This window comes from Lissotriton vulgaris, chromosome 4_1 (assembly GCF_964263255.1).
Source record: "Lissotriton vulgaris chromosome 4_1, aLisVul1.2, whole genome shotgun sequence".
In the NCBI taxonomy this organism is placed as follows: Eukaryota; Metazoa; Chordata; class Amphibia; order Caudata; family Salamandridae; genus Lissotriton; species Lissotriton vulgaris.
The window spans coordinates 1,717,060,459-1,717,082,896 of NC_141691.1; the positions used below are offsets into that span (position 1 = coordinate 1,717,060,459).

Sequence of the window (22,438 nt, forward strand, 5' to 3'; positions counted from 1 at the left end):
ATATTTCTTGGGTTAGAGCTTACCAGGATTTAATTTGACATGGCATTCTGTGGACAAAGTATTTTCATGCCAAATAGCACCCTTCCCTGTGCTTTCCATAATATTTTACTGTGGGGATACCACATATTACGGCTTCTGCAGTGCTGTAATATTTAGATACCCAAACATTTCAAGTGTTATCTTTTAGCCACATATCAACTTAAGTTGCCTTTTATGTGCTAGCAGACTGCTATCTCTTTTCACATTTTTGATTTCATTGTGCAAGCTTTCACATTTAGTTCCTTAGGAGGATACCAAATATAATGTCTCATAAGGGCCATAATATTTGGTATCCCTATGTTTCTCGGGATAGAGCTTACCAGGATTCCATTGGACATGTAATTCTGTTGTCTGGGTGACCAAAGAGTTTTCCTCCCTAATGGCATAATTCCCTCTGTTTTCCATAATATTGTTCTATGGGAATACCAAATATTACAGCTTCGGCATTGCAGTAATATCTGGTACCATATGTAATGGGCTCTACCGCCTATAGAATTTGGTATCCCTGATGTTTCTCGGGTAAGAACTTACAAGGATTCAATATGACGTGGCCTAATGTTGGATGGGTGAGCACAGTATTCGTCAAATTAGCACCCTTCCTTTTGCATTCCAACATCATTTACTATGGGGATACCAAATATTATGGCTCACACATTGCTGTAATATCTCGTATCCCCTACGTTCCATGGTTTACCCTTTAGCCATTGATAAGTTGACATTGCCTTTTATTTGAAAGCAGATTACAGTATCTTTTCACATTTTGTACATCATTCCATAAGAATCGAAATATGCAGAGCTTGTAACGGTAAGTTTCAATTCTATTAAGGACACGGAGGCGAGGATTATGCTTTTCTTTCTCCGCGCTTTATCCTTATACAAATTCTCAGCAGCCTAGAAAAGCCAAAAAATGCTTATATCCCATAAACACAGGGAAAACGCATTTGACAAGAAAAAATATGCAACTTCCAGAGTAAACAAACTACAACTCCCATCAGTCCATAAGGGTGATCCACAACATAAGTCCTTTCATAGTGTCCAAGAAGGATAGATAGGGCGTCCATCTTGTGCCATCCTCCTCTTTCTTCGTGTGAGTTACGCCAACTCATTACTGGTCCTGTTTTGAACCGTCATTCCCTAAAGGAAAAACCAACAGCTTAGGCGTTCCAAAGATAAGATATACACTCTAACATGACAGTGTCAAGAAAAAACATTACATCATATTCAGCAATGCACAACTCTCCCAGATAAAAACAAAACCTTATTACTTACTTCAGTACGGGCGGGATCGCACCCCGAAGGTGATCTGGGAGGGATAATCCTTACCTCTGTGTCCTTAATAGAATAGAAACTTACAGTTACAAAGCTATGCAAATTTTGATTCTATGTCAGGACCGGAGGCTCAGATTATATTAGTTCAAAGCTTACTTACCACCAAATGTGCGACGTCCACAACTGGCTTAAAATAAAACCTCTTAATGGTGGAGTTCAAGGACCAACCCGCGGCGCGTATCATGTCCTCCAAACGAGCTACCAGCGAAAAAGTCTTAGATGCCATGACACCCCTGGCAGAGTGAGCTCCAAAGAGCTTAGTGTCGATACCTACCTCCTGCATGACCCATCGTACCCAAATGGCTATGGGGGTGGAGGAGACTGCTTTGTGTGTTTTTTTAAGGCATTGGGCAGTTTTCGTTCGCCCAGAGGACACAATTCCGACGTCATGTCTTCATATGCATATCAAGCTTTCTGCCTTTGCGTGACCAGCCCTAGACTAGATAGAATCAGGATAACGTAGGCCTGGTAGCATAAGTAGTTGGTAGGGTACAAACTTGAAGTTTTGCAAAAAAAATTTGTGTTAAATGTATTGTCTAACTGATAATTGTATTTCAATTGTGGATTGTAAAAAGTGTTTATAGTAAATGTAATAATTTATGTTTTTTGTATGGCGGCGAAAAAACCCCAGACTGTTTTCAGAATTTTTTTTAAAAAAGTGATGTAACTTGTATTACTTAAAAAAAGTACATACATCACCCAAGGATTAATTACCTTAGGGTGAGATTGTGCACAAAATAAAAAAAGAGGCAGAACTAAACAGTGACCGCGTTCTTTATTTTCTAATGTTCATATGCCTTAAGGCATTGAACAACAGACAGCTTTGGAACGTCTGAAAAAGCTGGGCAAAAAATCATTCTTGACGCAGATTTTGTACTTCGACCCACAATAAAAGTAACCGCATCCGGGAAAAAAACTCTTGCTGCGATGTCTAATGCTCGGACATCAGAAACTCTACGGCAAGACACCAAACATAGAAGCAAGGCCAACTTGGCCGAAAGTTCTTTCAAAGAAAGGTATTTGTTAGGCTGCCATGACAGGTAAAGATTCAGAATGATATTGACATCCCAAAGGATCGAGTAGTGTGGCTCTGGGGGCAACGAAAGTCAAAATCACCTTGATAGCCTACACACGAAAGGATGTTCCCCAACTGGAGCCCCCTCAACCGGGTAGTGAGCCGCCGAAATCGCGTAACGCTCTGCATTAATAGTGCGGTACGCCAGGCCATCTGTTGCCAATTCCTCCAAAACATTCTGAATGGGAATGACGCCTGCGACCAGGGGATCCAAGTCCCGTCGAGGACACCAACGCACCCACCTAGTCCAAGTGGATTGAAAACGCTTTGCGGTACTGTTAGCCCAGGCTTTGGATAAGAGATCTTCAGCTGGTCTCGAAAGGCCTGGGAGCGACCAGCGTCACTGGAAAGCCGCCATGCTATGAGACGGAGAGAATCCTGAATTATGAGATGATGCTGCTCCCCATCCGGATTGAGAAAAAGGTGAGGAAACCGGGGGAGTAGGATTGGAGAATCCCAAGAAAGTTCCAGAAGAACCGGAAACCAAACATGTGACCTCCAAAGCGGTGTCACCACCACCAGCTTCACATTCTGAGGGCGAAGCTGGGCTGCCGTCTGCACCATCATCAAAAAAGGAGGCAACGCATAGCCCTTCTCCTGACTCCAATCCTGGAGGAATGCATCCGTGGCTTCCGTGAGAGGGTCCCGCCTCCAACTGAAAAAACGCGGAAGTTGGTGATCAAGGCTACACCAGACAGGTCCACCGAGAAAGGACCCCACAGGCCGTTCAGCCAATGGAAAACCTGAACATCCATCTTCCACTGGCTGTAATCCCGTAGGTGTCTGGAGTGCGAGTCTGCTACCTGATTGGCTTGATCCGGTAAGTATTCAGCTGTCACAGAAACATGGTAGCCCGGCAGTAATCCCAAAATTCCTTTGCTAGGTTCGCCAGAGCTCGGGAACGTGGACTGCCCAGATGGTTGACGTATCGAACCGCTGAGACGTTGTCCATTTTTAGTAGAACACATGACTGCTCTGAGTCCTTGGTCCAGCAGCGTACTGCGAAGGACCCCACCAGAAGCTCCAAACAGTTGATGTGTAGTTCCTGTTCGTCTGATGACCATGCGCCACTTGTGAAGAACTCCTCACAACTGGCGCCCCAACCGACCTGCTGGTGTCGGATTCTATCACAAGGTCTGGGACCGACCCGAAGAGTGCGTGACCGTTCTAGGCCTCCATAAAGGGAAGCCACCAGGACATTTCTTCTTTTACCTCTGCTGCGAGAGGAAACGTTTTGTCGTAGGACATGCCTCTCAGGAGATGGTGCACCTTGAGGCATTTTAGGGCTCGATAGTGAAGAGGTCCCGGGAAGATTGCCTGGATGGAAGAGGAGAAGAGTCCCACCACCCTGCCAATCTGGCGAAGGGAGGTCTGAGACTTGGTAACCGTTTGTCGCAGTACATGCTGAATCTTGGCCATCTTTTGCGATGGAAGACTTAAAGAGGAACGGATTGAGTCCGAGAAATACCACACTCTGAGACGGTGTGAGAACTGACATGTCTCTGTTGATGACAAAGCCCAGTCCTTGCAAAAAGGAAATTGTCTGTTGAAGCTGAAAGCCCAATTTCTCAGGACATTGGGTCATCAGTAGGATGTCGTCCAAGTAGACAATCATCCAGATACCCTTACTCCGAAGGAACTCCCCCGCTGGATGAAGCACCTTCGTGAAACACCAGGGGGCTGATGAAAGACCAAATGGACGGGCAGTGAATTTGAATACCTGATCTTTCCAGATGAATTGTAGAAACCGATTGTGTGGAGGGTGAATGGGCACTACAAGATACGCATCCTTGAAGTCCAACGGACCATCCAATCATGCAGAAGGAGAACATCTCGGAGGAGATGAATGCCCTCCATCTTTAAATGATGGTAAATCAACCACCCGTTGAATTCTTTGAGATTGTTTACCGGATGTCTGCCTCCATCGGTTTTGTCCACTAGACAAATGTTGCTGAGAAAACCCGAAGGGTGTCGAGTTGATCGACAAATGGCACCTTTGTGGAGCAGCCATGAGACCTCTTCGTCAATCAGCTGAGCATCTGGCATTGAAAAAATTATAGAGCGCGGAGTCCCTGATTGATGTGGATGATCGTAAAACTTTATGTGGAAACCGCAAATACTTTGTAAGAACCACACGTCTGTTGTAATTTCTGCTCAAGCATATTGAAAGGCCGCTAGCCGGCCACCAATTTGAACCTGCTCTGCAGGAATAACACTTACCGTTGGAATTACCATTGCCGGTGTTATACTTTAAGCCACCTCGACCTCTGAATCGTGGTCCTCTGGTGGGATATAAATTTGTGTCGTTGGCGGAGGTGTTGTACTGACCCCGCCCAGAGCCTTGACCCTTATTGGTGAATTGCTGACCACCACGGCCGGTCGTGTAGCTCCTACCGGGAGAGAAACTGTCCCTTGAGAGAAACACTGTTGGAAGACCCTTTTTATGATGGACTGGGCTTTGTTCAGGAAGGTAAAGGTGGACACAAATGTACCTAAATCCTTAATAAAGGTCTCCAAAGAGACCTCCCTGTGCCACAGCACCTGCCTCCGACGAGGCCAAATCCCCTAATTTTGGGTCCAACTTGATTAGGGGAGACCGCCAGCGTTCAGTCGATAGAGCGCAATTGGCGTTTCCTAGGAAGATGACCACCCTTTGCGCCCAGTTCGACAGGACGTCGGGGGATATGGCGGAGCCTGTCACCTTCACTTCGCCCACCATAACAAGGGTCTTTGTGCTAGGCCCTATTGCATCTAGCGATTTATCCTGACTGGAGCGCCAGGAACCATCAATGCCCTTGCGAGGATCCTTCATGTATTTCGCCAGGAAGGTGGCCATTTTAGAGTCTAATTCTGGTTTTAAGGCCACCTTCCCTTCCAGTGTGGGTCTTAGGCATTCCCCCCGCAGACAACCTCTCGCCTCTTTTTCCAAGGGTTTGCTGAGGCGTTCTGCCTCAAACTTCTCCACCTTGTCCCCAGGCGCCCTGGCTGCAGATAGCGGATGGATAATTTCATCCGGGTCTAGCATGCCCGAACTGTCCTGCGGTAACTCGGCGGCAGAGCCAGATGGGCGTCAAGAACGCATGACCCTTCCTCATCGTCTGTATCTGTCGGTGACTCCCCAACTGGGGTTGGGAGAGATGTACCCATAGAAACCAAAGGGTTGGAGGCCAGCAGCGGCGCAGGGGTGGGGGACAGTTGCCTTTGCCAAAAAAGCATCACACAAGCATTCAAAGGTGCCCCTGTCCACCCCTGAGCCTCACCGAGCCTACTCCGGCGTTCCAGGGTAAGCTCAGCATAGTTCGTTCAATTGTATGGTGGAGGTTCACCTTACACTCTTCGCACCTCACCTGATAGGCCTTCTTACTATTCCCCGACACGGTTTTAAAGGATTTAATAATACATTGTGCCCATGTTGTGATTGTTATTCCTTGTGATATCGTTATGATTGCATGCTCGGTCACAGAGCTGTTGACTACATCGCTAGCGCTGTATACACACGCTTTTACCCTCTTTGGCTGTCACTTTCTCTATTTTGCATGCACAGTCAAATTAGGTTTACTGCTTTTTGGAGCCTCTATTCTTCTGGGTCATTTGCACGACTTATTGAGATTGGCACCACTGTGGTCCTACAGGGCACACCTAATTACTAGCAATGAATGGTTGACATGCCATATATGTTTCTAATTTGTTGTTTTTTCCCTCCCCCCTCCCTCTCTTTTCCCTAATTGTGTATTCAGGCAAAATAACCCCACAGTGTGGGCATTCTGTATATATGTAATTTTTAGGCAATCTCTTGTTGTCCTGAGGATGAAACTTGTATTACAATAGGGTTCCAAACGTTGTTGACTTCAATACACTAAATGCTTATTTATCTTTTTTTTTTTTTTTTTTTAAATTTTTGAAAACCTTTTTTGTGCCTGAATAACAGAACAAATACGGGCCCACAACCATTAGGCCGGCCACGGTACGTCATCAGCACAAGTGCAAGCAATACAGTCCCCCCGCGGGTGTGAATCAGAGTAGCAAGCAATGAACATTACATTTGAAAAGTCATGCCACCGGGGGAGAGGAGAAGTGAAGGTTAATTTTTCAAATTTTTTTTTGTCGTTTTCATCAAAAGAAGGCAGTGAAGATAAAATAATAAGAGGATTCGAGTCCGCACAGTAACTTCACACTACGGGTAGGCGACGTTATATCTGAAAACATCAACGGAGGTTTAACATCCAGTACAGTATGGCGGTGCAAATCAGAAGCAAACAATCTACTACCATTCATGCACCCCAAACAACGTCGCCCCATCCCTACCATACCCAACCCAGACCCGGAGTCGAACCAAAGCAAAGCGCAGAAAATAGAAAGGAAGGCCCATAGAACTAAGATTATGTCAAGTTACCCCACCCACCCTGCAACATTGTGGAGGCTACGGCCTGCCCCCCCCCCCACAGAGTGCCTGTCGCCCCGTGAAACCCGAAATATAGTCAAGGAAGAAGTAAGAAAGAAGGAAAAGAAAAAGAACATTAATACCTTTGATATAGGGAGTGGGAGAGAACGAATCTATCTACCGTCCCAAAAAGAAAAAAGGGGGGGGGAGGAGCCCACTCGATATCAAATCGCCCGGAGATCCCGACCCTTCACTGAGACCCACAACATAAACATCGGCATTCCTGGAAGTCAAAACAGAACCAAATAGTCTTACAATACAATTGTGGAGAAGCATCATGCGACGTGCGCCCAGTAAACACGTTAGCCAGTTTCAACCCCATCCCCTTCAGCCAGCTAAATCAATCAGCAGCGAGAGAGCAGCCTAGCCCTGTCCCGATCGTGGATGTAACCTCCCACAGACTTCCCCGGGAGAGCCTCTCCCCCAGTGTACACCAGGGCAATATGGCCGCCTGAAAGAAGAAGACGCAGCAGGATCCCAAAATGGCCACCGACCATCGATATAAGTTCCTTTGTCCTCCATGCATAAGTCCATAAAGGCCACTGAGGAATAGAGAGTCCACTGGGAGAGGGGTGAAGACCACCAGTCCGAAGTCGACATGTAGGACAAAAGTTGCTCCGCTGAGTCCCCAAATAAACTCGGTGGTGCAGGCGGCAAGAAGTCACGCCCGGAGGAAAGGGGAAACAATGTAGCTGTCACGGGACTGGAGGGCTGCAAGCCGTAGGCTTCGGTAGAGGCAACCGCAAGTGTAGCATCAGCACAGGCATGGTGAAACATTGTAGCATCATGTAGTGGCAAAGGCAGATTCTCACTCAGCTGGGGGCAGACGCCGCGTTCGCGATTCACGGTGGTCAACATGGCGTCCAGTTGAGCATCCAGTGCTTTGAAGCCATCATACATCTCCGAGCGGAGTTCACGGAGGGCGGCAAGGATAGTCCCATAGGATATTGCAGGTCGAAGTTCCCTTGAGGCGAGTTCCTGCACCGGTGTTCTCAAGTCGGTGTCCCGCGCCGGCAGGGCAAGGCTGTCTACAGGCAGGAGTGTACAAACTTTCTCCGGTCGCGGGAGAACAAAGGGAGCCATGGCGCCGGGCATTCGATAGTGGAGCTGGGGGGGGGCGCCGCATAGGCGAGTATCTCCAGGAGACCTCGACACCGCCAGTACCAAAGGCAAAACGAGCACACCTCCCATCAGCCGTTCCCCACCAGGCTGGGCAGTGGGGAAAAGTCAGTAGACTTCGCTGTGCTGGTTCGCCGGACACCATGCGCCGATCACCTTCCACTCGGAGTGTCAACAAAGGGAAGCACCGTCCACGGGCTTCTCAACTCGGCTATTCCAGTCCAGGCGCAATCTGCATTGGATGTCAGCTGTAGTGCGGCGGCGACTGCCTCACTCGTAAAGGCGCCGCCACGGAGTCTTCTGCGCTACCCAGCTGAGCGGACCACATCAAATCCCCAGGAGCCGACAACGAGCGGCAGTGCAGGCGAGGGTCCGGGGCGGGGAACCGTACTTCGAGTTTCCCCAGGACCCGGGCACGCTAGGAGGTCAAAAACGGGTCCATGCGCTCAGCTCGTCCCCATACACAATCCGCCGCCGAATTCAATCAGGAAGGACAACAGGATTTCGTAGCGGAGCTCAAGGATCGGCGGAGCCGGGTGACTACACGTCCGCTCCGGTCGCCATCTTGGCTCCTCCCCCTCGCTTATTTATCTTTTGATTCATTATTTGCATATGTGTATATTTTGGATTGTCTGTGTATGACTTATGATATTCAGACTGCCACAATTTGCCTAAAAATCTCTTGTCTGTCCCCCTTGAGTGTGTTAGTTGGGCACCGGCTGGTAACCCTTGATGACATACTTCAGGAGGCTAGTACTGTTTTTAGGAATGAGTTAGGTAAACTTAAAGGTTATGTTCACAAGATTCTATTTAAAAAAGATGCATTACCAGTGCAACACAAACTTAGAAGAGTCCCTTTAGTGGTTAGGGATGAGGTAAAGTCTCTCATAGATGAAATGTTGCAAGGTGGTGTGATTGAACCTGTTGAGGCATCTAGTTGGGTGTCTTCAGTAATATTCACTAAAAAAGCTGATGGTAAGATAAGGTTCTGTGTGGAATTAAGCTCCCTGAATGAATGCGTTGTTGGTGATACCTTCTTCTAACCAAATAATGTCGAGTTAGTTTCCACTTTAAAAGATGCAATTTTTTTTCCAAAACTTGGCCTTAAAAGCGCATACCTCCAGATAAGATTACACAGCAGCTCAAAACACCTTACAGCCTTTATTGCGACTGAAGGAACATTTCAATTTACACGGGTGCCTTTTGGGCTATCATCGGCAGCCAGTGCATTCCAATGTATGGTCACTGAGATTTTTAAAGGAATTTTAAAAAAATGTTATTGTTTTTTATTAACATACATCGTTATATTGTATACAGTGGAGATGAATAGGAAACACATTATAGTACATTTTGGGAGGTTAGCAATGAACAATCATCTATTCCAGAACGCCATGGGGGATCGCTATGGGTGGGGGAGTCATCCTGGTCAATATTGAGTGGAGGGGTACAAATACCTCCTCTGTTGGAGTTTCAAAGGTCCCAGATCTTGGGCCACTTTTTGCGGCAACCACGAGTTGTGTAGACAGTTTTCTCTCTAAACATGCACCAGTCTAGGTCTTCTTTCCAAGCGTTTACTTTGGATGCCTGTGTTGCTCCCCACAGTTGTGCTATGTTTCGTTTGGCCAGCATGTACCCAAGTGTGGCCCATTGTGTGCGATGTCTATTTAGGTCTGTGGGTTCCCATATGTTTAGGAGGCATTTTCTCGCTCTTGGGAGTATTGTAATTCTGAGCACATCTTTGTGTGTACATTGTGGATCCTACGCCAATATATGTGTATGTATTCGCACTCCCATATTATATGTAAGAATGTTCCTATCTGCCCACGGCCTCTTCTACAATTCCAATTGTCAGCTCTTCCCATGTGGACCAGTGTGGGTCCTGTGATGTAAATCCTATGCAAAATTTTTAGTTGGATGAGCCTCAGCCTGGCCGAAATCGCCACTACTCTAGGTGAGGACACCGCCTCCTGCCAGTCCTGGTCATATAATTCAATGCCATCCCTCACCCACTTCTCACGTAGCGCCCCTAGTGGGTCTGTGTGAGAGAGACGGCGACCATACCTGTGAAGTTCGTGATTGGAACGAGCCGGCATCACCAACCTTACCTCCTAATGCATCTTGGGACTTGAAGGAAATAGAGACGGGCCGATTGACACTTCCGTATGCTCTGTCTCCCCAGAGTCGTGACCTGGAAGTCGGCGCAGGAGACCCGGAAAGGAAACAGCACGAACCAATGAAAAGGGACATAGACCAGGAGGCGGTCTCTTGGAGCAACGAGAACGAGGATGGACAAGGAGGAAGAGACGCAGAACGCCGGAGAAAGCCTGGGGAGGACGCCGTGGAGTTCCAGAAGGAGACGGAGCCTGCCGTGGACCAGGACGACGACGAGTCGGGAGACCGGTGGACCGAGGAGTGGTGGTACCCGCCGGAGGAGGCTGGAGAGCGGCCGCAACTCACGGAGAGAGTTGCGGCGGAGCCGGTGAGTGGGGCGTACTCCGGGGACTTGGGCATTGGGAAAGGTGTAGAGGAGGGTAGCGGGTAGAGTTGTTATACTCGAGGCGGGAGGTGGGTAGCAGAATCTAACTACCTGAATGTTACATTGCCTTTGCCCGATATTATTTGTAGACGACTAGAACACAGCTTCATGTTCTTGGCACCTCACAGTCCCTCTTATGTTTGCCCAACCACGAACCTGATAGCATCCCACACAATTTATGATTTACCTTATTTCCTACCCTCCCTCCTCCGAGCACATTTTCTTAACTCAGCCTCCCTTCACCTACGGTGTGGTGACCGGTTTTATTATAACCAAAAGCGTTACAGAGTGACTGACGGCTCCCTTTATCTCTCTCTTCTATGAGCCTCCGGGGAGACCCCATCCTGTCGGAAGAAGAGGAGTCGGGAACACCTAGAATTGGCCACGTTTCATCAAGCAGTTCAGAAGAAGAAGAAAACCAGGATCATAAATCATCTGTATCGCTAAATATTCCCATTACTACAAATAAACCACTTTCTTTTGGATCATATATACAGCCTTCTCGCCTGTTTGTTAAGCCCGCGCTCCCACAGTCTGCCATGTTGTTGATCAGTTTTTTGTAGGTCAGTGAGATGGCTTTTTCGGGTAAATGCCCGTCTAATCGTCTGTCTTCTAGAGGGGTGGTATCGGGAGGGGAGGAGCCCGTCGGAAATTGGGAGATTAGTGAGTGACGTATTTGTGAATACCTAAACCGTTCTGAAGCACCCAACCCATATTGCTGTTGCAAAGTAGTAAAGGACTTCACTTCCTCTTTGTCCCACGTGTCTTTGATTTGTGAGATTCCAATAAGGTCCCATTTAGCAAATCCCTTTGATTTCCACAAGCTACAAAGTTGGAGTAGGAGTCCCACAATGGGGTTGCTAGAGTGAGCCTTCGCTCCCAGCCTAGAGTTTTGGTGACCTCATGCCAGATTCGGACCAAGTGTAATGTAGGTCTGGTCAGAGGGTACCGCTTGGGTTTGGAGTATAAAACCCTATTGTAGTTCCCGCCTGTCAGTGTCCACCTATCCAAGGCATATCCGGGATCATCGATCTTACCTTAACTTCCTTGGTTAACAGCTGCGAGGTGTGCTGCCCAATAGTATTTTTTGACATCAGGGAGGTTATCCCTCCATCGTATCAATTAAGTGTAAGTTTGGTCAGAGAAATGAGGGGTTTACCGTCCCATAGCAGGTCCCTTTGTAGGCTCTCGATCTCTCTGAAGTACTCTGCTGGGACTTGGTCCAGGGTATTTTGCAATACGCATATAAAGCGGGGAAGTGACATCATCTTAAATAGGGCAGCTTTGCCCACAAGTGAGAGCGGGAGGACTTTCCAGATAGTTATGTCTCGCTTGAGCTTCTGCAGTGGTGGGAGAAGGTTTTGGGTATAGCAGAGTTTGGGGTCTACCGTAATGTAGACTCCCAGATATTTGAAGCCTGACGTGTTGATCTGGATTGGGCAACCTATTGGTGCGGTTGGGGGTCTCCGCTGAGGAGGTATAAGAGGGATCTATTCCAATTGATGAAAAATCTGGAATATCTGCCGAAGATCGCCATAATGTCTAGTACACATATTAAAGACTTCTTCGGGGAGGCCAAGTATAGCAGGAAGTCGTCAGCATATAAGGAGATGTAGTCTTTCCACGTGGGCAACCAGCGCAGGCCTCTTATTTAAGGATCCTGACAAATACATGCCGCAAGGGGCTCCACGGCACGGGCAAAAAGGAGAGGGGAGAGGGGCTGCCCTGTCGAGTACCCTGGGTAAAGATAACTGGTACTGATTTCTTGCTATTAACCACGACTTGTGTGTGGGGCTCGCAGCATAAAGCCAGACTGGTCCGGATGTATCAGTTCTCCGATCACCTTCACTATGCGGGCAGCCAGGAGTTTGGCCAGGATTTTGGGCTCAGCATTTAAGAGAGAGATCTTCCTATAAGAGGCACAATCACTTTTAGGTCTACCCTCTTTGTGAATAGTGACCAGCGTAGCTATTTTCTGATCGTATGGTAATGTCCCCAGCTTCTTGCTCTCGTCAAAGATGGCTTTTAGATATGGAGCCACCTAGTCTGGTTTGACCTTATAGAGTTCGATGGGCAGACCGTTGGGGCCCAGGGCTTTCCCGGAGCGCAGTGCTCTAATTGCATGTGCTATTTTGCGGTGTGTTAAAGCACTATCTAAAAATTGTTGATCATTGCTGGACTGGGTTGGGAGTGCAATGTCTCTTAGCAGGGCATGTGAATCCTTCTCTGTGTGAGGTGAGCTGGTTGTGTACACCGTATTATAGTAAGTGGCAAATTGGTTTACAATAGTTTGTGGGTCGGTAATGGACTTGTTATCGGCCCCTATTAGTTACAGCACTAATCTTCTCACCCATTCCTTCTTGTCGAGCCAGGCGATTAGTTTCCATGCTTTATCGTCTAGGTCGTATACACCTCCCATCTTTTCTCTCCCAAGGGATTTGGCCCTGTCTGCCACTAGAGCTTTACATTCATCTTGTTTGAGACATAGTATGTGAAGTTTTGTTTGTGTGACCTCAGCCTCTAAGTCCTCCTCTAACCTGCCAATGTCTACTTCCATTTCCACAATCTCCTTTTGTCTTTCTTTTTTTGCACCAGCTATGAGCGACATCGCCTTTCCCCGTATTACGGATTTCAACGCCTCCCACAGGGTTTGGGCATAGTTCACTGACCCCTCGTTATCTTGGAAATACGTGTCTATGGCCGCTAATAATGCTTTCCAAATTTTAGGGTCTCAGAGGTGCCATGGATTGATGGGCAAAGAAGAGAGAAAGGCTGGGTCCTGTCTCTGACCGGCTTGGACCACTCTTATAAACCAAACACAAGAAAGTGCCGGACAGTCTGAATAAATGCAAACAAATGCACACCTAGTATAAGTAATTGCTAGGCGGACAACCCATTTGTGATTGATCACTTATATTTTTATAGAAAAGTTTTTTTGAAACGTTTTTGGCATCAAAGGATACACACCACATTCACAAAAGTACACAAATGCATTGAAACCAAAAAACAATACATAAAATTACAATGTACACATATAATAATTGTGATTACAATAAACAACTGTGCTATGCCTCAAAATATAACGTTGTGCTGAGGCACCAATCCTAAATTAAAAATTGAACAAGTGGACAGAGAAATGGAGTACTAGACTACTTGTTTCCACCACCACTAGATATGTGTTAATTTTGACATGTGGTACAACGAAATAGGAACACACAAAAAACTAAGCAGAAGTGTAGAATTTGTGCGAATTCTGTTCCTATTGTGCCCTAATATTTGCAGTATCTGGGTGGAGCAGGACGCCGACGCGTTTCGAACCCATAGAATAAGTTGAGGGTTCTCCTCAGGACAAGGATTGGGGGTCGTTGTTGCTGTGAATTTAAAAAAATGGTATCAATAGGATGTTGACTACCACCTCACTGAAACTGACACACTGTACATACACGTATGGGTACCTTATACTTGTAATGTCAGGAAACTCTCTGTGGGTTTTTCCTGTGGGTAAGATGATATAAACCCTAATTAATCACTTTGCCATATACAACACGTAGGCCTCCAAATGATCAAGGGAAGGTGGACACGTACCTTGATGGATACAACACTACAAAGTGTAAGGGGTGCCGATGTGCGTAAAATCAGGAATTACGGGGATTATGCCTGGGGAGATAAACAACACTAAGTATCAAAAACCAAACTCCAAGCGCCCTAGTTAGTTTTTTGCGCATGTAGCTATCGCTGCCACAAAGGTAAAAGAGGCTCCTACCTTGTTGGGTAGACGTTCGTTACTGTGCACGAACTCGAGCGGCAGCCGCCGCTGTAGTTCGAAAACTGTGGGGACAAAGGGAAGCGGTGATCAGTAAAGGGCCGGAGAGGCGTTTACTGGCTCTCTATTAGTAACGCTGTGATGGAGCGGGACTTACATTTTTCGCGATTCAATCGGTCTTCACATCAAGCACCCGAGCTGCACTGGACAGGTAGCGCGAGTGAGTTGGGGGCGTGTCCCGATCTTTTAAACGCGTAATGCGTTAGCAAAGGTGAGATGGGACTTGTAGTCCACTGTGACGCGAGTGAGTAGGGGGCGTGTCCCAATGTTTTAACGCATGATGCGTTAGCATGTGGGCCGCTGGGACCCTGACACCCACACGTGCAATTATAAAACTAAAAAGGAAATGATTCGGGAGGAGGGCAGCTGGAGCATTGTATATCTACTGAATTGTCACTCCAAGGTGTCATATGTTTATGGCAATCTGGCCCCTGTATGATCATATAGGGGGAGGCAGGCGTTGTGGGTACATCAATACGTTCGGGACTGAGGATATTAATAGGCACATGAGCGACTGGCAGCAAAAGCAGACAACGGATGCAGGCAGGCTATCTAGAGATTACTCAATTCATTAAGATCATTCAGTCCCACCATAGCAGTGTTGAACCTCAGAATGAGGTAGGCCTCTTTCTGAGCGAGGCGGACATCGGGGTCCCCTCCCGCTCCCGGTATGTTCTTGATGTTTGATAGGATTGTCCACTTTAGATCGTTAGATGAATGTTCTTTACGCAGGAAGTGGGATACCAGGGGCGCAGTCAGAACTTTATTGTTTATCCTAGATCTGTGCTGGATAATGCGTTGGCGCACCTCCTGGGTTGTTTTACCGATGTAAACCTTTCCACAGGGGCACGTTATAGCATATACTGCGTACTTGGTCTTGCAGTTGGTGAAATTATTATGGCGCCAAAATTTTTGACCGTCGGTAAAGAGGGTTCCTTCTGTCGTCAGGTTGCACACTGAGCATGTGCCACATTTGCGGTGACCCATGACCGGGCCCATGTTGAAGAGGGTACCTTGTGATTCTTTTTTTGTGACACCTCTTGTGGACGAGATTTGTTGGCCAATGCTTCTGTTTTTTTTTAGAGCAAACAGAGGTTTGCCGACGTGAGGTAGAATTTCTTCAATCAAGTGCCAATTACTGCGAATTATTTTCTGCACCGGGTTGGTGTGGGGACCAAAGGTGGAGACGCAGACCATTATCTCAACGGTAGATTTTTCTCTTTTTTGCAGGAGATGTTCCCGTGGGGTCCATCTTGCTCTCTTCATGGACTGTTTTAGAAGTTTTGCTGGATAGCCTCGTGCCCTCAGTTTGTTCGTCAGGGCATCCCCAACCCTCGCTTGGCAGAGTGTGATCTGGACCCAAACCGGGGAGTGACCCGAGATTCCCCTTGCAAGGTACGTAGCCTGTGAGGCGGGAAGCAGAACATAATCAATGCTGGAAAGGATATGATGGGCCCCAGAGTGGAAGGTATGATGGATTTTCTCTGGGTTAAGAGTTCTCCACCCGTCTACGAGTCCTAATGCGTCTAGGAAGTCAGGTAGCCACCTGTTCGAGACCACAAGCTCCTGTGGCGGGTGTCTATCCAGTGTGTCTGAGGCAACTGAATTGAAATCCCCTCCCATCACCATTATGCCAGTGGCAGGGAAAGCAAAATAGTGCCTAGGTTTTAAATGTGGTGCTATGGAGGCCAGGCAGTATGCAAACAGAGAGCAGTGTGAGAGTGTAGCCTCCCAAGAACCCGTGATTCCAATATATCTACCTCTATCATCTATAAACGTTGAGCTCACGGCTAGGGGAAAGGAGTTTTTTAAAAAAATGCCTACGCACTGTGAACTAGTTGTGAAGGCGGCATGGGCTACCATCTTGTAACCCCACCTATTAAGCGCCTTACAGGAGTTCCCAACCAGGTGGGTTTCTTGAAGCATAACAACATCTGGGGCATGCCGTTTAATGTATTGCAGGACAACACTGCATTTAATTTTGTCTCTAAGCCCATTGACATTCCAGCTCAATAGTTGAACATTTTTGCTCCATTGTGTAGCCATTTGGTCCGGAATAGTGTATAAGTTCCTCTGCGAAAAGTCCAACAATGTCCATTGATGTGTATTCAAAACAAGTAACAATTGTACAAATGCAACCCAACAGCCCCCCATACTGTATCTTCCCCACTTCCAATTAAGGAGAAAAAGAGGGATAAGTAGTAAAAGAAACATTTCCCCAAATATCCCCTCCCTCCCTGCTGCGTGGGTTTAAAACTGCCCGCATCCCGAACTAGCAGAGCACCTGTCACCCCAATGAATTTGTTAACTACTACAGGGGCGTGGGGTGGACCCTTCTTTAGCGCCCCAGAGCCCAGCTTTAGCCCCATCTAAGAAAGAGGCATTAATACTTGATATCAGTCTCGCTGTGTCCAGCACTCCCATCGTTCTCTATCCTTTATAAAGATCAAATATTATACGTTACAGAATGGTGCGTAGAGACTTAGCTTTGGAGCCCATCGAGAATGAGGATCATTCTCCGCCAGTCAATGAGGCCGCAGGACTCAAGGATCTCGATCTCCCGGATCGCATGCTTCTCGTCGGGTTCTACTCTACCCTCTTGGGAGCTCGGCGAACTCGCCTTAGAATCTCTCGAGGTACTGGCGCTCTCCGGTCTCTTTCTCCGTGTGGCACCTTCATCTAACCAGGCTTGAGCCTCCATATGGGTGGTGAAGAACCAGGATTTACCATTTGCCACCACTTTGAGTTTAGCTGGAAAAAATATCATGTACTTAATGCCTCTCTCTCTGAGAGCCCGTTTTACTCCATCAAAGGAGCAGCGTTCTTGTTGGACTTTTAGGGTAAAGTCTGGGAAGAACCAGCTGGTAGCATTTTCGTACCAGAGGTCCCAATGTAGACGAGCCGCTTGCAGGATCGCATCCCGGGCTCTATAGTTGAGGATTTTGGCTATGATTGTTCTAGGAGCAGCTCCTGGTTTAGGCGGTCTTGGGGGCCCTATGTGATGCTTTACTGTGAAGAAGGCCGAGTGTAGTTTGGGTTTGAGATGGTTTAATATCAATTCTTCCAGGAAGAGTTCTACACTAGGCTCTTCTGCTCCTTCCGGAACACCAACCACCCGCATGTTGTTGCGATGAGCTCTCCCTTCCTGGTCTTCCATCTTAAAGGCCACTTGCCGATGTCGGTGAACCAGTTGTTGGACCCTTTCTTCCAGTTTCCGAGTCTTGGCTTGGAGCTCTGTGATATTTGTTTCTGTCTGTGTTACACGTTTTATTCATGTCGGCCCGGAGCAGGTTCATCTCTATGGAGACCTTATCAATTTTGGTTTCTAGTGTTGCCCGTAGGACCTGGATTGCCGCCATTATGGAGCTCAGTAAAGGCCCGGGGTCATTCGTGGGGTCACTTGAAGTCCCGCTTTCAGGTGTTAGCTGTTTGGGAACTGTGTACTTGTCCAGTTTGTTAGTCTGTACCGGTGGACCTCCCTTGGATTTCATCGTGGGGAGAAGGCAAGCAACCGTGTTTTAAGAGCGGGTCGCTTGCGTATCTTCCAGCCGACGTGTACCTGCCCAATGGACTTTTACCTCGCTGGATGGGCCGGCCGCCGTCACACAGGAGACACTGGTGGTCAGTAACTGTTGTTGTCTGGATTGCAGATAGTTGTTGCAGCGGCACCTTAATTAATTGGGGTTCTTGGAGGTCCAAGAGTGTCAGGGGAGCCCCGCCACCAAAGCGCTAGTATCTTTCCATCTGGCGCCGGCCACAGCACCACTATAGGGATGTAGCTTCCCCAGCACCTCCGCTTAGCAGCTGGCAATAGTGCCTCCTGTGATGCCCCTTCAATCGATCAGGATCAGTAGAGTCAGGCAGTCCCAAAGGTCACTCCAATGCTAGATGCTGATAATATGTCAGGAACCCAGTAGCCATCGGTCCTGTGTGATCAGTTGTGTGTCACGACAGTTTGGCCTTAGGAATGGATGGGCATGGGGTATTGCACTGTTTAGGGGTTCTTAGGGGCAGTGATTGCCAGTTGCAGGCCTTAAGGCAGCAGGATTGTCGGGGGCCCAGCAACTGCGTCGCGTCGATTCCCACTCTTACTGTCTTGGCTCAGTCACAAGGAGCTTAAGATCCAGGAGAGGGGTTTTGGGGACAAGTGGGGTGGGACCCTAAAGCCACTGGTTTCCAGTTGGCGATAGTAGTTGACGTGGAGGGCTGGGTCTAATAACGCCTGTGTCTACTGTGGAGCTAATTCTCCAGGGAGGCGCCGCATACTCTGTCTGTCCGGTTCACAGTATTACGTGCATGGCTGGGCCAACAAGTGATGGTTGGGTCGCATTGCTGCCCTGGGAAGAGGGCGAGATGGTCAGGGGGGGACACTGTTCCTTATCCCTGTTGCAATGGCTGTTTTGTCCTTAGGGCACTGGGTTCGCCACGCCGCTCTGGAGTCAAGTGGGAGGGAGCGGCGGCACCCAGTGATCGGAGCTGGGCACGTCGCAGCCCCCTCCCAGCGCCGGTAGCTGTGCTCGTCAACCACCCCAGTTCTGCGCCTTCCTGTCACGGTAGGCAGGGAGCGGCGATGTCTCTCGGAGTATTCCCAGCGGGACACGGCTCCAAGTGTCTCCCGTGCCTGTGGGGATACACACTGGCGAGGCGCGAACTCCAACCTCGCCCACTTTAACTGGGCCTTGCCTCGGATTTCGCCGTGTCTGAAAGGAGAACGGGCGGGGGTGACAGCGCTCGTTCTGCACGATTTCCGGTGCGGTATGGGCTCTGCAGTGCCGGTTGCCTCGTTTGTTACGGATTATGTAGGGGCTCTTGTCACAGATCTAGCAGAGCTCCTCTCCTAAGCTGCCATCTTCATCAGCGCCAAAACGCCAACTCCCAGATTTTTAAAGGTATTGACAAAGTAAAAAAAAGTTTTAGCATGCAAAGTTCATGATTTAAGACAAATTTAAAAATAACATTCCATAAAACATCTGTGTATTATGCTAACATCAATGATCCAAATATCAATGATTGTTGTCTAGTACAGTACAGACTTAAAATTTGATAAAGCAAATACTCAGTCCTCAGTGAAGAGATAAATGTACAATAATTAGTTACAGTGGAGTGGTGTGGCTCACTGGTTAGAGGCGGCAGACCCGGGAGCAGAGGTCGGCCGGGACAAGGGTTCGATTCCCGATGCGGGAGGGTCTTGGGCCATGGTCAGCGGACTCGATAATTCTCGCCTCGGTGCCTACTCCAACCATGGGTCCCACTCAGCAACTCTGGGCAATAGCTTGCTTAATCTCTACTAACGGCCCCATCAGCGCCGGGGGATGCTTGTCTTCACCCTGGAGATGCCCAGGAGGGACCATCTCACAGGGAAAGCCAGGATGGGTTCCCCAGCGGTATACAGCGCCGGGACGCCCCTTTGCTGGGGCAGATGTACGCTTTACAAGTATACGACATTTAACATTTAACATTTATGACCAAAGGCAGTAGCAGATTGCTGTTGACTGTTATGCTGAAGCATATGTCATCCGGGTGAGGGGCACCCTAAGTGAGTGTTAATTGCTGTAACCGACCCAGTTTCTCCCCTGCCTCTTCCATATATTGCACAAAGCGACACGCTAGCTGAAGTCTCCTCCTCCGAAGCATGCCATCACAGTTTGTCTACATGTTCTTATCCCCTTGCTTACAAAGAATGGCTTCAGTAATTGACATCGTTCCGCTTGTAGTTCTCAGCAGATGCACAAAAGGTGTAATACACTTTCACTGGCTTCCTTACATAAACAACATGTTGTCTGACCCGGCGATCGTTTCCAAGGTGGAAGGTGCGGCAATGATGGTAAGATGCCCATTTGGAAATTAATATATTTTCCTTTCTTCCTCCTGTTGAAATCTAGGTAAGATTGCGGAGAGGATTTGGTGTAACTTTGCACAACAAACCATCCGTGGGTTCTTTCTGTGAGTGCCGCCTTGTCCTCTACTAGGGATAGTTTTTTCACTGTCTTATTTACAATTTGTTTAAAGCAATGGTAGGACCCTGAGGCCGCCCAGAGTTCCTCCAGACCCAGGCGCTCTTTTGATGCTGTCAGATAGCTAATAGCTGCGCAGTCCCACTTACGATGTATTTCATTTCAAAGGAAGGAATTCAGTGTTTCTGCTTCAGCCCTTTTGATTCTGTACTAGCTCTTGACATAAGCTCCTTTGCGGGCTAATTCTTGGCTTTGTAGGTCGAATTCTAACCTTATTTGGGCTGGCGAAACATTCTAAGGTAGATTAAAAATCATTCTGGCCACTCTTGAGACAGTGCTATTTTATATGGCGGAATCTCTTCCCCTCAGGCACTCACTTTCATAAGTGATTGCCAGAATGAGCTTTGCTTGCCAGACTTGTAGAAGGGGAGTACAACTTGGGCCAGTAGTTTTATGTTTGATAGATTTTATTGCTGCCGCAATAGAGTTGCCTCCTCTTTTGATGACCTCTTTTTTGTGAACTGAATGTGCCTCTATTGTCTATTATCACTCCTAAGCGTTTTTATTGGTCAACTACTTCTATTGTTGAGTTAGCCACTTGCCAGCAGAAATTAGAGGTTTCCTTTCTTGGAGGAATTCTCAAACCATTGTTTACTGAATATCTACTGGTAGTGTCTAATAAATGTTGAAGGCCAATGGGGGTTCGACTGACCAGCACGAGGTCCTCTGCATACAGGAGGTTGGAGAGTAGCAGCCCTCCTATGTTTGGCGCATGTGAGTTACAAGTGTCCACTTCAGGCGATAGATCAGACATGTACAAGTTAAAACGTGTCGGTGCCGAGATGCACCCCTGTTTGATCTTTATGGTTGTTGGGATTTTCCGGGACAGACACTTACCATCTCCTAGCTTGACTTGAACCCCGTGTTTGTGTGGAGAAGTATTAATTGGTTAGGAGAGCAGGTGGTATTTTTAGGTCGAGCTGGCGTGGACTGCGCACATGCGCAGCCTCGCTTGCAAGATTTAATGATTTAGAGGGCGATTTACTAGCGAGCTTTAAGCCCCGCCCCTCTTTCCCATTGGCCGGCGTCACTGTTTATGCTAAACGGTGGCCAGCCATTGGGAAAGAGGTTAGTGTGACGTACACTTTTCTTTTTTTTGGCCGTCCCACTTAGACGGCCTCACCTGCATTACGGCTGTCGTAAGCGATTTGTTATCTTTATAGGGCCATGTGTTTCAAACACATGGCCCCATAAAGATAATACATTGACAGACAGTGCTTGTTAAGGACTTGTGCCCTGGATGCAAACATGTTTTCTTGTAAGGTTCCCATTGGGTGCCGGTGTGTCTGTCTTTGCACGGAGCACGAGCCCCCCCACCCATCAAGAACAAACACAGCCTGAGTCCTCGTCACAGACTCTTATCTACAATGTTGGCTCTCGGCTGCTCCTCTAACTAAGAGTTCATTACAAGCCTTGGCGTCGCCTCGCCTCATCCCCACTGGCCCTGGACTTCCTTTTGCTGCTCACCTATGAAGCCGCACCCTGCTGCAGCTCCTCCCACAGGGACAGCTTCTTCTGTTTTCGGGTCACAGAGTTACCCTTTCCCCTGAAGTCGGTACACGCCCAGGTCCTTCACTCCTGTCTGACTCACCGAAGAGGGATGGAGAGCTCAGACTGGAGGTGCATGAACTGTGTGCTCTGAGGCAACCTGAACGTGCATGAACTGTGTGCTCTGAGGCAACCTAAACGTGAATGCACTGTATGCTCTGAGGCAACTTAAACGTGCATGCACTGTGTGCTCTGAGGCAACCTAACCGTGCATGAGCTGTGTGCTCCGAAGCAGCCGGGCAGTGCATGAGCTGTGTGGTCTGAGGCAGCCGAGCAGTGCATGAGCTGTGTGCTCTGAGGCAGCCGAGCAGTGCATGAACTGTGTGCTCTTAGGCAGCCGAGCAGTGCATGAGCTGTGTGCTCTGAGGCAGCCTAGCAGTGCATTAGCTGTGTGCTCTGAGGCAGTCGAGCAGTGCATGAACTGTGTGCTCTTAGGAAACCTAACCGAGCCTGCACTGTGTAATCTGAGGTCGTCGAAGTGCAATGTGTGCTCTGAAGCAGCCCAACAGTGCGC

General features: G+C 48.1%; 1 long non-coding RNA gene across 1 annotated transcript in view; it reads right to left on the reverse strand.

The window, feature by feature from the left end:
* Positions 1-747: 747 nt before the first annotated feature.
* The window catches only part of LOC147724440 (uncharacterized), a 29,065-nt gene continuing 7,374 nt past the window's right edge, over positions 748-22,438 (reverse strand). Inside the window, exon 2 of the long non-coding RNA XR_015309915.1 lies at positions 748-1,173. This is a non-coding gene — a long non-coding RNA (uncharacterized LOC147724440). The remainder of the gene's footprint in view (positions 1,174-22,438) is intronic.